Raw genomic sequence first — 15,608 nt, 5'->3', positions numbered from 1 at the left:
GGAATTGCAAAAAAGATTTATCTTATTCAGCTTGATAAAGTCTGACAGGATTTCTGGGAAAACACCAAGTGCAGAAATTTCCACATCTGCGTCCTCAGGAAAAAAGTGAAAATGGACCCAAGAATGAAGATTCAAATCAAATTTCATTATTCCCAATTCAAAATAATACTATAATGATATACAAATATATACCCACCAGCATAGCTGGAAAGAAGGAAGGAAGGAAGAAAGGAAGAAGAAAGGGAGGAAGGAAGGAAGGATGGATGGAAGAAGGGCCTAGGAGAAGGGAAAATAATGGAATGAAAGGGAAGGAAGAGGAAAAGAATACAAAGAACAGGAGAGCTTGACAATTGCAAAATTTTGCAAACCTATAGATAAAGAAAAATGTTCAAACTTTGCTAGTGATAACGCAAAACAGTATAATTGATTTTGAAAATATTTGATGATGTGTACTGAAGCAGAGGGGCTTCCCTGGTATCTCAGCTGGTAAAGAATCCATCTGTAATGCAGGAGACCCTAGTTCGATTCCTGGGTCGGGAAGATCCCCTGGAGAAGGGAAAGGCTACCCACTCCAGTATTCTGGCCTGGAGAATTCCATGGGGTCGCAAAGAGTCGAGCATGGCTGAGCGACCTTCACTCATAAAGGATTGCAAGACAGCAGTGACTATCAAGCCACAAAAGTCCCTTTTTGCATTTTCGTTAGTCTTATATTTATCACAATATTATAATACAAGCAAACAGGGAGCAAAGCTACCTCCCCCTGGTTTCTTTCCTTCATGTAGATCTTTATAAGATGACAGAGAAAACTAAGATAAAAAGAGGTCAGGGGAGGAGGAGCAATGGGGACAGTAAAATGCATAATCTTAGAACAGTGGTGTCCTTAGGCAGAAGAACTTAATGGATTTAAGTGAGGTTCTGGACAATTAAAGAGAGAGAAGACATTTATAAGAAAGGCTAAATAACATAATTGATTTAAATAAAACATAGCAATGAGCTAACTCTCAAATCAAGCTGCAACTTGAATTCTTTAAGAGAAAGTAAGACTAAGGAGCAGAGTCTGTTTTCCACTAACATCAACTGTTAACAGCCATTCCTGACATGAGGTCCAAGATACTGATATATTTTCTCAAGGTCTCAAGTAGCCCTTCATTTCTTTTTGTCTTCAGTGCTTTGCCCTCCCATGTTCCCATCAGCGTGAGAGACAGTGAAATAACTTAAATACACCAATGCAATGAAAATAAATTTTTTTATTGGGCAGAGGCCAAATGCTCAAAATTCTTCATAATTTTTCCATATTTGGTTTTTGGACTCTGAGAATGAAATCAGTTAGGGGAGCTTAGTGGTATCTGTGGGCCAAGGCATTTGCCATGCGAGCCATCACCTTCTGAAAGGCAGCCTGAATTTCTGGGATGAATACCTTGCCAAAGTAATAAGCCAGCACACTCATCAGCAGGTAGCCCAGGAGCTATGTGGAAAAGACAGAAGCAAGGGCATGGTTAGTGCAGGTACCCTGGTTAGATTCAGAGTATTTCAGTCTCATCCCAAGCTGTGCCCCTAGGATATAAGCACAAAGATGGTTGAAGTGTAGATGTTACCACTGATGTAAAGCCACCCATATCAGCCTGACTTTATATTTAAAAATTTACTCTTTTTCTACCTTAATCCAGAATTTGTTATCATTTTTATTCTTTTGGATTATTTCGAGAAGTGATACATTTTATCCTTTGAAAGGAACAGATAGGGGAAAATATTAGATAACAACTTTTAAAGTGAATAGGGAAAGTTTTTTTTTAATTACACACTCAAAATAAAAAATATAATTAAAAAAAGAGAAGACATTGCAGAGAACAAACAGAGGAGAACAATAATGAATAAGAGGAAATGATAGTTGTGAGCAATGACGTTAAAAGAAACGAAATGATCCTGAAGAGTCAGTCCCTAGTACTGTAATCAGAATACCTCTTTTCCATTCTAAACTGTGTTGTGCCATTTATCCCTCTCACCATGAGAAGAGTCTGGCCAAAAAATAGAAGAACATTGAGGGTCCCATAAACTTATCCTGAAATACTCAGAATCCACGTGCAACTTATCACAGTGCAACTCACTCAATGACCCTTGAGGTCATTGAGATGTTTCATGCCCTCATGGAAGGAGTCTAGCATCTTCTTGCCATGGGCCTTCACCTTAGCGTTGCTCATAATAGCATCAGCAGAGGACAAGTCCCCAAAGGACTCAAAGAGCTTCTGAGTTCAGGGGTAGACAGCTAGCAGCCTAAGGGGTGAAAACAGCACAAGGTCAGAGGGAGTCACCACCTCCTAGAATCTCAGGGGATGACTCTGTCCCCACAGTCTCAGTTGCCATTCACTCTCCTTAAGCCTGCCTTGTAAGCTGAATACCTGCCTGCCTAAGGCTTCAACACCAACTTCATCCACCCTCATCTTGCTCCACAAGAAGAAGAAAGAAAGCTTCTCCTTAAAAGTCAGTTTAACCATAATGTCCATTTGCATAGTTGCAAGTTGTGTCAGAAGCAAGTGAAAGCAGCAGGGACCTGCTCTTCCGTTGAGCCCCACCCAGCCTCCTGCCCTCCCTGCTTCTGAAAGCAGATTAACCCGGGGCATAAAAAAAGTTCATTAGATTGGGGGGAAGTAAAATTTACTCTTGTTCTTCAGTTCCCTTCATCTGTGATTGGCTGATCCAGGGTGTCTAGACTCAGAAACTCTGCTCTCCCTGTTCTTATCTCCCAACTTGATTTCCTTCATCAGTTGCTTCTACAAATTTATTCCCAGCCTTATTTATGTGTCAATATTTTAGTATGATATTGTACAATGTGTCTTATAGTTTAAATCTATGAATTACAGTTTAAACCTATGAACTGCAGAATTACCTACAGAAAGTAAGACCTAGAAAGCAAAAATTTTATCAAGCTGTTTCTACAGGGAGCTACATTTTGTTTCTAGAGATATTTGTAAGAGGTTGGCATGGATAACTATTTTGTCATAGATTTAAGTTGCTTTCTTTCTCCTTGTATAAGTACTTTGGGTCACAAAATTCTATTTTCCCCCACCTTTTCTTTGAAATAAATGTCCACTAAGTAAATGAAAAGTAATAAATAGTGTCTTTCTACCAACTACTGAAATAGACTTAAAGAACATGGATTTTAATGGGAAAAATTAAATGAAACATAAAGGAAAATATAGCTATGATATGACTATAGAGAGAATGCAGAGGAATTACAAACAAGATTTATCTTATTTAGCCTGATAAAGTCTGACAGGGTTTCTGGGAAAACAAAAAGTGGAGAAATGTCTATAGCTTTGTCCTCAGGAAAAAAGTGGAATTGGACCCAGGAATGAAGATTCAAAGTAAATTTCACTGTCCTCAATTCAAAATAATACTACAATGATGTAAAAACATATTCCAGTATAGCTGGAAGGAAGGAAGGAACGAAGAGAAGGAGGAAGAAGGGGAGGATGGAAGAAGGGAAGGAGCATCTAAGAGAAGAGAAAACAATGGAATGAACGGGAAGGAGAAGGGAAATGAGCACAACAAAGAGATTGACAATTTCAAAATATTGCAAGGCTGTAGATAAAGGAAAGTTTTTATACTTTGCTAGTGATAAAGTGTGGCAGCTGCGCAGCACTGGAGCTGCGGCTGTGTGGTGCTGGAGCGACTGTGAGGAGATACCACACGTCCAGGGCAAAGGAGAAACCCCAGCAAGACTGTAGGTGGGGTGAAATTGCATTTAGAATCAAACCCCATACCCGCCAGAGATGCTCAGAGGACTCAAACATACCTTGTGCGCACCAGGACCCAGAGACCCCACAGAGACTGAGACAGAACTGTGTTTGAGCATTTCCTGTGGACATACGGGTGAGAAGTAGAATGCTGCAGGGGCAGGGGCTCTGGGTGCAGCAGACCTGGGTATGGCATAAGCCCTCTTGGAGGAGGTCGCCATTAACCCCACCATAGAGCCACCAGAACTTACACAGGACTGGGGAAAGACTCTTGGAGGGAACAAACAGAACCTTGTGTGCACCAGGACCCAGGAGAAAGGAGCAGTAACCCCACAAGAGACTGCCCCAGACTTGCCCGTGAGTGTCCAGGAGTCTCCGGCGGAGGTGTGGGTCGGTGGTGGCCTGCTGCAGGGTTGGGGGCACTGACTGTAGTAGTGCATGCAGGGGACATTTTGAAGGAGGTCGCCATTATCTTCATTATCTCCACCATAGTTTGGCTTCAGGTCAAACAACAGGGAGGGAACACTTCCCTGTCCATCAACAGAAAATTGGATTAAAGATTTACTGAGCATGGCCCTGCCCATTAGAATAAGACCCAGTTTCCCCCTCAGTCAGTCTCTCCCATCAGGAAGCTTCCATAAGCCTCTTGTCCTTCTCCACCAGAGGGCAGATAGAATGAAAACCACAATCATAGAAAACTAACCAATCTGATCACATGGACCAAACCCTTGCCTAACTCAATGAAACTATGAGCCATGTCATGTAGAAGGCATGATCCAAGACAGACAAGTCATGGTGGAGAGTTCTGACAAAAAGTGGTCCACTGGAGAAGGGAATGGCAAACCACTTCAGTATTTCTGCCTTGAGAACCCTATGAATAGTATGAAAAGGCAAAAAGGTATGACACTGAAAGATGAACTCCCCGGGTCGGTAGGTGCCCAAAATGCTACTGGAGAAGAGTGGAGAAATAACTCCAGAAAGAATGAAGAGAGGAAGAAAAAGCAAAAACAACACCCAGTTGTGGATGTGACTGGTGATGGAGGTTAAGTCCAATGCTGTAAGAGCAATATTGCATAGGAACCTGGAATGTTAGGTCCATGAATCAAGGCAAATTGGAAGTGGTCAAACAGGAGATGGCAAGAGTTAACACTGATATTTTAGGAATCAGTGAACTAAAATGAAATGGAAAGGGTGAATTTAACTCAGATGACCATTGTATCTACCACGGTAGGCAAGAATCCCTTAGAAGTAGTCAACAACAGTCCAAAATGCAGTACTTGGATGCAATCTCAAAAATGACAGAATGATCTCTGTTTGTTTCCAAGGAAAACCATTCAATATCACAGTAATCCAAGTCTATCCCCCACCAGTAATGCTGAATAAGCTGAAGTTGAATGGTTCTATGAAGACCTACAAGACTTTCTAGAACTAATACCCAAAAAAGATGTCCTTTTCATTATAGGAGACTGGAATGCAAAAGTAGGAAGTCAAGAAATACCTTGAGTAACAGGCAAATTTGGCCTTGGAATACAGAATGAAGCAGGGCAAAGGCAATAGAGTTTTGCCAAGAGAATGCACTGGTCATAGCAAACACCCTTTTCCAACAACATAAGAGAAGACTCTACACATGGACATCACCATATGGTCAACACCGAAATCAGATTGATTATATTCTTTCAGTCAAAGATGGAGAAGTTCTATACAGTCAGAAAACACAATGCTGGGAGTTGACTGTGGCTCAGATCATGAACTCCTTATTGCCAAGTTCAGACTTAAATTGAAGAAAGGAAAACCACTAGACCATTCAGGTATGACCTAAATCAAATCCCTTACAATTATACAGTGGAAGTGACAAATAGATTCAAGGGATTGGATCTGATAGAGTGCCTGAAGAACTATGGACAGAGGTTCGTGACATTGTACAGAAGGCAGTGATCAAGACCATTCCTAAGAAAAAGAAATGCAAAAAGGCAAAATGATTGTCTGAGGAGGCCTTACAAGTAGCTGTGAAAAGAACAGAAGTGAAAGCAAAGGAGAAAAGGAAAGATATACCCCTTTGAATGCAGAGTTCCAAAGAATAGCAAGAAGAGATAAGAAAGCCTTCCTTAGAGATCAATGCAAAGAAATAGAGGAAAACAACAGATTGGGAAAGACTAGAGATCTCTTCAAGAAAATTAGAGATACCAAGGGAACATTTCATGCAATGATGGGCACAATAAAGGACAGAAATGATATGGACCTAACAGAAGCAGAAGATATTAAGAAGAGGTGGTAAGAATACACAGAAGAACTAGACATAAAAGATCTTCATGACCCAGATAACCACCATGGTGTGACCCCTCACCTAGAGCCAGACGTCCTGGAATGCGAAGTCAAGTGGTCCTTAGGAAGCATCACTACAAACAAAGCTAGTGGAGGTGATGGAATTCCAGTTGAGCTCTTTCAAATCCTCAAAGATGATGCTGTGAAAGTGCTGCACTCAATATGCCAGCAAATTTAGAACACTCAGCAGTGGCCACAGGACTGGAAAAGGTCAGTTTTCATTCCAATGCCAAAGAATGTTAAAATGACCACACAATTGCACTCATCTCACATGCTAATAAAGTAATGCTCAAAACTCTCCAAGCCAGGCTTCAACAGTATGTGAACCAAGAACTTCCAGATGTTCAAGCCAAATTTAGAAAAGGCAGAGGAACCAGAGATCAATTTGCCAACATCTATTGGATCATCAAAAAAGCGAGAGAATTCAAGAAAAACATCTATTTCTGCTTTATTGACTATGTCAAAGCCTTTGACAGTGTGGATCACAACAAACTGTGGAAAATTCTTAAGGAGATGAGAATACCAGACCACCTGACCTGCCTCCTGAGAAATCTGTATGCAGGTCAAGAATCAACAGTGAGAACTGAACATGGAACAACAGACTGGTTCCAAATCAGGAAAGGAGTACATCAAGGCTGTATATTGTCACCCTGCTTATTTAACTTATATGCAGAGTACACCATGAGAAATGCTGGACTGGATGAAGCACAAGCTGGAGTCAAGATTGCCAGGAGAAATATCAATAACCTCAGATATGCAAATGACACCACACTTATGGCAGAATGTCAAGAAGAACTAAAGATCTTCTTGATGAAAGTTAAAAAGGAGACTGAAAAGTTGGCTTAAAGCTCAACATTCAGAAAACTAAGATCATGGTATCTGGTCCCATCACTTCATGGCAAATAGAAGGAGAGACAGTGGAAACAATGAGAGACTTTATTTTTTCGGGCTCCAAAATCACTGCAGATGGTGACTGAAGCCGTGAAATTAAAAGACGCTTACTCTTTGGAAGAAAAGGTATGAACAACCTAGACAGCGTATTAAAAAGCATAAATAATACTTTGCCAACAAAAGTCCATCTAGTCAAAGCTGTGGTTTTTCTGACTCTTTGCAACCCCATGGACTGCAAACCGCCAGGCTCCTCTGTTCATGGACTTTCTCCGGGCAAGAGTACTGGAGTGGGTTGCCATTTCCTTCTCCTCTGGACTCTCTAGAAGATTCTATAATTTTATACTACCCCACTACTTTTAAAGAGCCAATTTATCTTCCTTGAATTGGACCTGACAGGATGGATCTTGAATTTGTCGTTTTTCCTCATAAATGGCCTTTATCTCTACCAAAGTCTTGATAGAATTAAAAATGTGTTCCAAGTCGCAGAGCTCCAAAGTAATACAGCATTAGTACCATGGCATGGCAACCCACTCCAGTATCCTTGCCTGGAGAATCCCATGGACAGGTTACTGTAACCAAGCAGGTTACAGTCCATGGAGTGGCAGAGTCAGACATGACTGAAGCCACTAAGCACACACCATTGAAGACACAAGGAAAAAGTTGAGAGCAGAGCCTTTGACTGGGTGTCTAAAAATACCATCTTCATTGCACTTATAGCTACTAAAAATATGACTCATATTAAATAAAAGTAGTCCAGAAAGAGCTCTATCCAGCATTTATACAGGTCCCTTACTTTGTGTCCTAACAGCTATTAACAATCATTTTGCGTCTCTCAAGAGTAACTCCATTTCTTTCCTTTTTCTAAAGACCTTCTCCATCTCAGGAGTTTACTTTCCCCTCCTAGGATTAACTACCCACTGAAATCACTCTTACAGAATCTTATTAGGGTTCCTTCTATAACCTTCCCAAACTCTCAATCTCCAATATTCCCAGTTTCAAAAGGAATGCTTTTTTTTTGCTGAATCAACTTATAAAAGATAAAAACAAAGAGAAAATACAAAGACATTCATTATAGGCCCTGACTTTTATTTCATTTGAATTATATTGGAGTTATGTCTAGAGTCAGAGCTCTCTCCCTCTTTATTCAGGAGATGAACTGCTCAGACACTGAGCCCTCAGACAGGCAACAGCATGGTTGGCCAGGCAACTAGTGGTACTTGTGGGCCAGAGCATTAGCCACAGCATTTGTCCGCTTCTGCCAGGCAGCCTGCATCTGTGGGGTAAATTCCTTGCTAAGTGGGTTGCCAAGAAAATCAATATCATGTTGCCTAGGAGCTGGGAATAAAAAGAAGATAGTACACAATGAATAGAAGGTCTCAGGCTTCCCTTTCAGCAAATAGATACAACATCCATTTCCTTCTTCATAAGAGGTTGAGCAGCTTTCATGGCCATGTTCCCACAAAAATGCATCATTATAGACTTGGCATTGCCTTCAGGGACTCCCAGCATGAACACCCATTGTGTTATACCCTTCTCCCATTTTCTCTGTCAACTTCCAATCCCAGAGCGTTGCTATGAATTGCTTCACTCCTTTTTTAAAAAGTAAGATTATAGTGCTGAAAGGGGACTTGATATGCATATTTTGTCTTCAGATACTACATACTTTCAGATTGTTTGTACACCCATTTGACAAAGAACCCAGCAACTTGTATGAAAGACTTCATCATTGCTGGAGATGAGAAGAGGAGGCACAAACCCTGAAAAGTTGCTCTTATTTTGCCCTGTTTGGTCCTGGTTCAAAACTCAAAAACCCTGAAGAAATGTGTTCATCAATTTTCACAGAAAATTTCAGTTATCAAAGACAAGATATTCTTCTGCTTGGCTCAATTTGTATTCTCCAGGCCAAAACATATAGCTCAAGTTTGATTAGTGTTCTTCACAACATTTTTTCTTTTTTCAGAATTATCAGATGACCAGTGACCTCCACTAGTCATAGAGTAATTACTTGGCCTTACCTTTGACCTCTGGAATAACTTATCAAGATCAAGCCTTTCTCTGAAATACTACCTCCAAAAAATACTTCTATAACATAAGACTTAAGTCAGTGTTCTCTATTATAAACACAGCACAGAAACCTGGATGAAAGAACAAAGCACAGGCATGCCCAGAATTCACCCTGAAGTTCTCAGGACCCACGTGCAACTTGTCACAGTGCAGCTCACTTAGATCTGCAAAGGTGCCCTTGAGGTCACCCATGTGCTTAATGGCATTTCCAAAGGAGTTCAGCTCCTTCCTGCCGTGGGCCTTGACCCTGGGGTTGTCCATTATTGCAGACTCAGAGTGTAAGTTACCAAAATTGTCAAAGAACTTCTGGGTCCATGGGTAAACAATCAGGAGCCCATGGGATGATCATAGTCACAGAACAGATGAGAAATCAGAGTTTGTAAGAAACCTAACCAGTCCCTCTTTTCTGGAACATTTTCTGCCTTTCTACACCCTGTCCTACCTGTGTCCAGTGCTTACCTTGCCAAGCTCTCACCACCGACCACCTCCACATTCATTTTGGCCCACAGACTAGCAACAGCAGCCTTCTCCTTGGTAGTAAAATGCACCATGGTGTCTGGAAGCTTCCTGGTGATCCTAATGGGCCAGAAGCAAGTCTGTGCTGCTTCTTCACTGCGTGGCCTTTTATTCCTCATCCCCTGTCCCAAGGCCATTTCTTCCCCCAATAAAATGAGACTATTGGTCAAAGGTAGATGGCCACCGCCAAGGGTGGGACTTGGGCAAGGGAGAGACAGCAAGATGGACATTTGTGTCTCTGATGGTGTTGGTGACTCTATCAGGGATACTCTGCTGTTGTCCCCTCTACCCTCTACTGTGCAATTCATATCTCAAGCTCCCCACCACCCTTCCTGAAGTGACCAGTAGGCTGACCATGAAGCATAGCTAGAGTTAGGAAGAGCAACATTTAGAACTCTGTTGAGCGTTGTGTTAGGTGTTTACAAGACATTGTTCTGCTGTTCGGCCAGGGTATATTAATAGAAGAAGCCACAGCTCTTCTTGGGTTATCAATGCTTCTAAAGCTTATATGGGGCTCATAACTTTTATAGTTCTCGTAACCAAGAAAAAATGATCCCAATCCATCATCAATTTAGAAAAAAGATAAATAAGAACTCGGTAATTTAGAGAAGAATTGAACATCACCCTTTTGTTACTGAGTTCTATCAGTAGTATGTGTATTTGTCTGAATAATTATTTTCACTCTGGTTATATGAAAGTGTCTCTGGCCAGTACATGTATCTATGCATTCCTATCAGAGAATACACTATTGAATGTTGGGGAATAGGTGCCTCTGTGTTTAATGAAGAGAGTATTAGAATTCTCCTTGCCAATGGCTCTGGATGAACTGAGTTGTCTCATGTGCTGGCTCCACGCTCCTGGTCGAGTGTGACTTTTCTTCACATCTAATTAGTCAGAGGCAACCTTCACTGACAGTACTCCACACACCACTGCCACTGTGATCTAAGGTACTTTGTTCTCATGAATCCAAATAAGCATTTACAAGACTGGAAAAGGCACATTTCTAGTGGGAGAGGGAATGATTCATTTTATTTCAGAATTTGTTGCTCCCACGTTTTGACCTCCAGAAAGCTGGTTTGTTTCTCCCTGAGATCACTCTTACAAATATATGTACATACAATAAAAAATAATTTTCATGTGTATTTACAGAGGGACTCTAAAATTTAGAGTTTAATCCAATGTATTTTATTAATAGCTAAATTTCTACTATTAGAAATAAATCCTTTCTGTCTATTTGATTTGGAGACATTTTTATCAATTCAGCCTGGAAAAGACTTAAATGTAAAATGTGGATAAAAATTTCTGTTTCTGGAAGCTGGTTTACCGTGACAGAGTGGATAATCTGTGAGCACTGATTTATGTGAGCACTTTGGTACAGAGATACAAAGAAAATAGTTTAGATTAATGTCAAAAGGATTTGCTTCAAGAAAAGAGGTCAGAGAAATAAAAAAAAAAGAAGAGGAAACTATGACCATAGCCAGGAATCCCACTCACACTCAGCTGTGGGTCTGGCCTGCAGGGGTGGATACTTTCTATCTTGGATACTTTCTCTCTGGATACTTTCTATCTTGGCCCTGATGCCCATCTTCAGCAGAATATGTGCCCCCTGCAAGGCCCCAGACTCAGGGACTTCTGCAGCTCTGAATGTTGGGGAATAATTGCCCATCTTTTCAGCAAAACAGGCAATGATTCTGGAAGTTACCTCTAACTCCTGATTTTCTCTCACACTTTTTAGACAGTCCCTCTCTCTGAGCAGTTTACAACAGTCTCTCTTCCTTGAAACGCTATAGCTAGCCTGCTCACGTGTGTCTCCTCATGGCAACAATCAATTTAACATTCCCTCCCTGGTGGTCTAGTGGCTAAGATTCCCAACAACCAATGCAAGAGCCCCAGGTTCCAACCCTGGTCAGGGAACTAGATGCTACATGCCACATTTAAAGTCCCTGCATGCTGCAAAGTCGAAGATCCTGCCTGCCACAGCTAAGGCCTGACACAGCCAAATAAATAAAGAAAAATAAATATTTAAAAGAAAAAAAAAAAAAGAGTCCTGGGGGGGTGGGTGGGGGGGTGGAAGCCTTCCTAGGCAGCTCTCTTCACTTTAACCAGACAGTTCTTTAGTAAAGCCCATGTGCAGTTCTTTAAAGTTGACTTTGAAAAGAAGTATCCCCTGCTCTGACCTCCAACACTTCCCACCCCGAATATCTCTTCACAAGGGCTGGGACAACCTAGCTGCTTTTAGAAAATGTGTTCTTACAATGGAATGATTTCCTTACCTGGACGTTGCCATATTAAGACCTGGGCTCATTTTCCTGTAAAGAATCTCCACTTTGGTACTCTACCTCCATTCAGAACCTTTGTCTTCACTTAAGTCTTCTTTCAGACCTACTTAATCGTCTGATCCTGAGGCATGCTTGTCCCCTGAAACCCTTCCCCTCCCACCTGAATGCTCGTATATCTTTAACTGGAAAAACTCCCAAGTGTATTTCTCCCAAGTGTATGTCCTAACCACATCCCTTTGGTGCTCTGTTATTAATTTTCCTGCAGAAATTTCTACTTCATGCAAAAACTGAATGGTGAGCCCCTCCTACCCCTCCCCCCACAAATACAGTTCAACATAGAATCCCTAAGGTTTTCACATATTTAAAAACACATGAGAAAAGCAGACCTGAGGACAATTACAGAACTCTTAACAGAGCATTACTGCTACTGCTACTATTTCTGTTGCTATTATTGTTATTAGAACAATAAAGCTGTTCCCTGGTGATACTCTACTACTGGGCAGGGCCCTCAGCGAGGCAAGGCCCTCACCTTGTGGGCAAGGGCATTCGCCAATCCAGTCACCATCATCTTCCAGGCAATCTGCACAGAGGGGTTAATTCTGTATCAAAATGGTTTGCCAGACAATCACTAGCACAATTTCCAGGAGCTGTGGAGATGGAGAGAGATAACAAACATGCACAGTGAGCAGAGAGCTCCAGGCTGACCTCTCTGCTCTCACTTAGAACTGAGTGATATCAACTTCCCGCAAAGCCTGGGGCCTTGTCTCGTCTTTAAGCACAGCTAGTTTGTTCCCCTTGCTAGACTAGGATTTGACCATGATTTCCCTCCTATCTTCCTAGCACCATCAACTTCATATTTTGTGGGCATAAAAATAAACACTCATAGCTTTATTATTGTACTCCCTCCAGCCCATGTGTTCCAGCTGTTTTCCTCCCTCAGAGACACTTCATCCCACTTCTGGATTTATAGGATGCAAACTTGAAATGGCTGTCTAGAAACAATTCTGTACAAATGCTCAGCCAATGTATGAATGTGCTGTATGCTTAATCACTCAGTCATGTCCGACCCCATGGACTGCAGCCTGCCAGGCTCCTCCCTCCATGGGGATTTTCCAGACAAGAATACTGGAGTGGGTGGCCATGCCGTCCTTCAGGGGATCTTCCCAACCCAGGGATGGAACCCAGGTCTCCCGCATTTAGGGTGGATTTTTTACCATCTGAGCCACCAGGGAGGCCCTAATATATGAATAGCCTTAGCAATATATTTGTGAACTCTAAGTTCTTTCCTTATACAGAGCCAGCATATGCTGCATAGACATTTCTCCTTGGCAATTTTTTTCTGCCTCCAGGAGAGGAAAAGTGAAAAATAACAATGGCACAATTCCTTTCATACAATTATACTTTCCAGTAGACACTTTCCTCATCCCTATATAGGTTTCTTCTAAAAGTAAACAAAATCCAAACAAACCCTTCTAGCCTTCTGAAAACAGTCTTTAGTCCCTAATGCGTTACCTCTTGGTCTTAGTTCAGTCTTCTGGAGTTTCTTTCCTTTCAACCTCAATACTGCCAAATGTTTCACCTCTCACAGCTATCCTTGCTTCCTTACCATCCCTCTGTTTTTGAGCTCATCTCTTCCTTTCCTCTAGACCTGTCTTGCTGATTCCTCAAATTCAGGCTTTGAATTTTCCATTTCCTCACAAAATGATCTTTCATTTCCACCAAAGCTCATTCAGTTTCAATAATGATAACTATCCTTATAGCTAAATTTTTTTAAAAAGCATTATTATTAGAGACAAAAGATCACATATATTTATGAATACATATACACATATAATGCAGATAGATAGAGCTTATAGATAACATAAATACTACTGCTAAAAGATAGAAGTTATAGATACAGTCAATTATTTTTAGAGAAAGAGACAAAGAGAGCTTATGTTCCAAGTAGTGAACTAAAGATGTGAGATATATTAATGTATTTAATTCTCTAAAAATAAACTTAGATAAACATGATTAGTGAATGAGAGCTTAAGGTAGTAAGTGATGCATCTCAAATTGCAGAGCTAGCAGGATGCTCAAATTCAAACAATGCAGCAGGTTCTAAGGTCTTAGAGCTGGCTCCCCATTAGCACAAATTACAACACCGGGGAAAGGCCAGGCAAGGGTCCTTGATTGTACTCTGAGAAACACATTCCATCTCAGGACAGCTGATCAAACACTATGTTCCTTACATTAAGTAAAATTAACTATAGTGTTTTTTCAAACTTTCATTCCCATGGATCCTTAAATATACATTCAATAACTATTTGTTGAATGACTTTGTGTTATGATTGTTCTATGTACTGGAGATTTAAGATAGACAAAGAAGAATCTAGTTTTGGGCTGGAAGATACAGAAAATGAATAAGTAAACCCATCAACAAATAATTTCAGCTATTATCATTTGTTATGAAGGAAATTAATATCTGGACATAATGAGCTGCTGCTGCTGCTGCTAAGTCGCATCAATCGTCTCCGACTCTGTGCGACCCCATAGACAGCAGCCCACCAGGCTCCCCCATCCCTGGGATTCTCCAGGCAAGAACACTGGAGTGGGTTGCCATTTCCTTCTCCAATGCATGAAAGTGAAAAGTGAAAGTGAAGTCGTTCTGTCATGTCTGACCCTTAGCGACCCCATGGACTCCAGCCTACCAGGCTCCTCTGTCCATGGGATTTTCCAGGCAAGAGTACTGGAGTGGGTAATCAGTGCCTTCTCCGGGATGTAATGAGAGAGGGACACAATTACATCAGAAATAAGTCTCTCTTAGAAGGTCATAGTAGAGGCAGCCCAGAATGAAAAAAAGGAATCGGTCAGTGGAGAGTATTGGGATAGAGGTTCTGAAAGTTGGAACAGTGGATCCAAATCTCTAAAGAAGGCAAAACAAACGTCTGGTATGCTAGGTCTATGAGTGATGGGCTGGTTGATATGTAAATAGTAAAAGTGAGAATGGCAGAAAATACTGTTGTAGAGACAGCATAAACCTAATAACTTAGAACTTCTCCTCAGTGATAGGGAATAAGAAGTCATTATAGGATCTTAAACCTGGTAATGACAATCTCTAAACCCTTTGACTCTTAGTTAGATTAATATTCCCAGATAATTGTGCTATCACATTAATTTTCTCAGCTGACTTTTATGGTCTATCAACAATAATTAGGCATCTTTTCATCTATTAAAGATTTGAGCCCTCTAGACCTGAATATATGCATATACGTGTGTGTGTGTGTGTGTGTGTGTAAATTATATGTCTTTGTTTTCAGTTCAATTGTCCTGAACTGGCAAAGTCCAGATCTAAACCTAGATCATTAAGGGTTGACACATGTATCTTCTGTTTTCCCCTTCACCATCACCATCCCTGACCCCTTGATATTCAGAGTAACAATAATAGTTGAGAGGCAAGAAAGATGAAAAAGAAATCAATTGATTTACAAAAGTACATTGCTTTCATTCATTGACTGACTGGATGAGAAGATTTCATGCCACAGAGAGCCTTTCTTTACTCTATTTAGGAGCATATTAAGAGGCAGTGGGGGACTTTCTTGGTGGTACCATGGATAGAAATTCTCCTTACAATGCAGGGGACATGGATTCAATCTCTAGTTGGACAACTAGGATCCCACATGCTGTGGGGCAACTAAACCCAGAGATGTAACTACTGAGCTCAAATGATGCAACAAAGACCTTCCATTCATTACTAAGATCCAATGCAGTCAAATAAATAAATAGACAAGGGAGCACACACAGACCAGTGTGTTGACAGTCT

General features: G+C 41.0%; 2 pseudogenes across 2 annotated transcripts; both read right to left on the bottom strand.

Moving 5' to 3' along the window:
- Positions 1-1,336: 1,336 nt before the first annotated feature.
- Positions 1,337-5,096, bottom strand: LOC145525708 (hemoglobin subunit beta-like; annotated as a pseudogene). The gene is made up of 3 exons (XR_014068371.1): positions 2,401-5,096; positions 2,061-2,271; positions 1,337-1,467 (listed from the first exon to the last, which is right to left on the bottom strand). The product of XR_014068371.1 is annotated as a hemoglobin subunit beta-like (transcript).
- A 3,058-nt stretch (positions 5,097-8,154) lies between these two features.
- LOC145525707 (hemoglobin subunit epsilon-4-like) lies at positions 8,155-11,563 on the bottom strand (annotated as a pseudogene). The gene is made up of 3 exons (XR_014068368.1): positions 9,472-11,563; positions 9,123-9,346; positions 8,155-8,282 (listed from the first exon to the last, which is right to left on the bottom strand). The product of XR_014068368.1 is annotated as a hemoglobin subunit epsilon-4-like (transcript).
- Between the last annotated feature and the right edge of the window lie 4,045 nt (positions 11,564-15,608).

The sequence above is a fragment of the Giraffa tippelskirchi genome, chromosome 11, assembly GCF_054371585.1.
Source record: "Giraffa tippelskirchi isolate mGirTip1 chromosome 11, T2T-mGirTip1v1.2.pri, whole genome shotgun sequence".
Classification (NCBI taxonomy): domain Eukaryota; kingdom Metazoa; phylum Chordata; class Mammalia; order Artiodactyla; family Giraffidae; genus Giraffa; species Giraffa tippelskirchi.
This window is presented reverse-complemented; position numbering and strand designations above follow the sequence as displayed.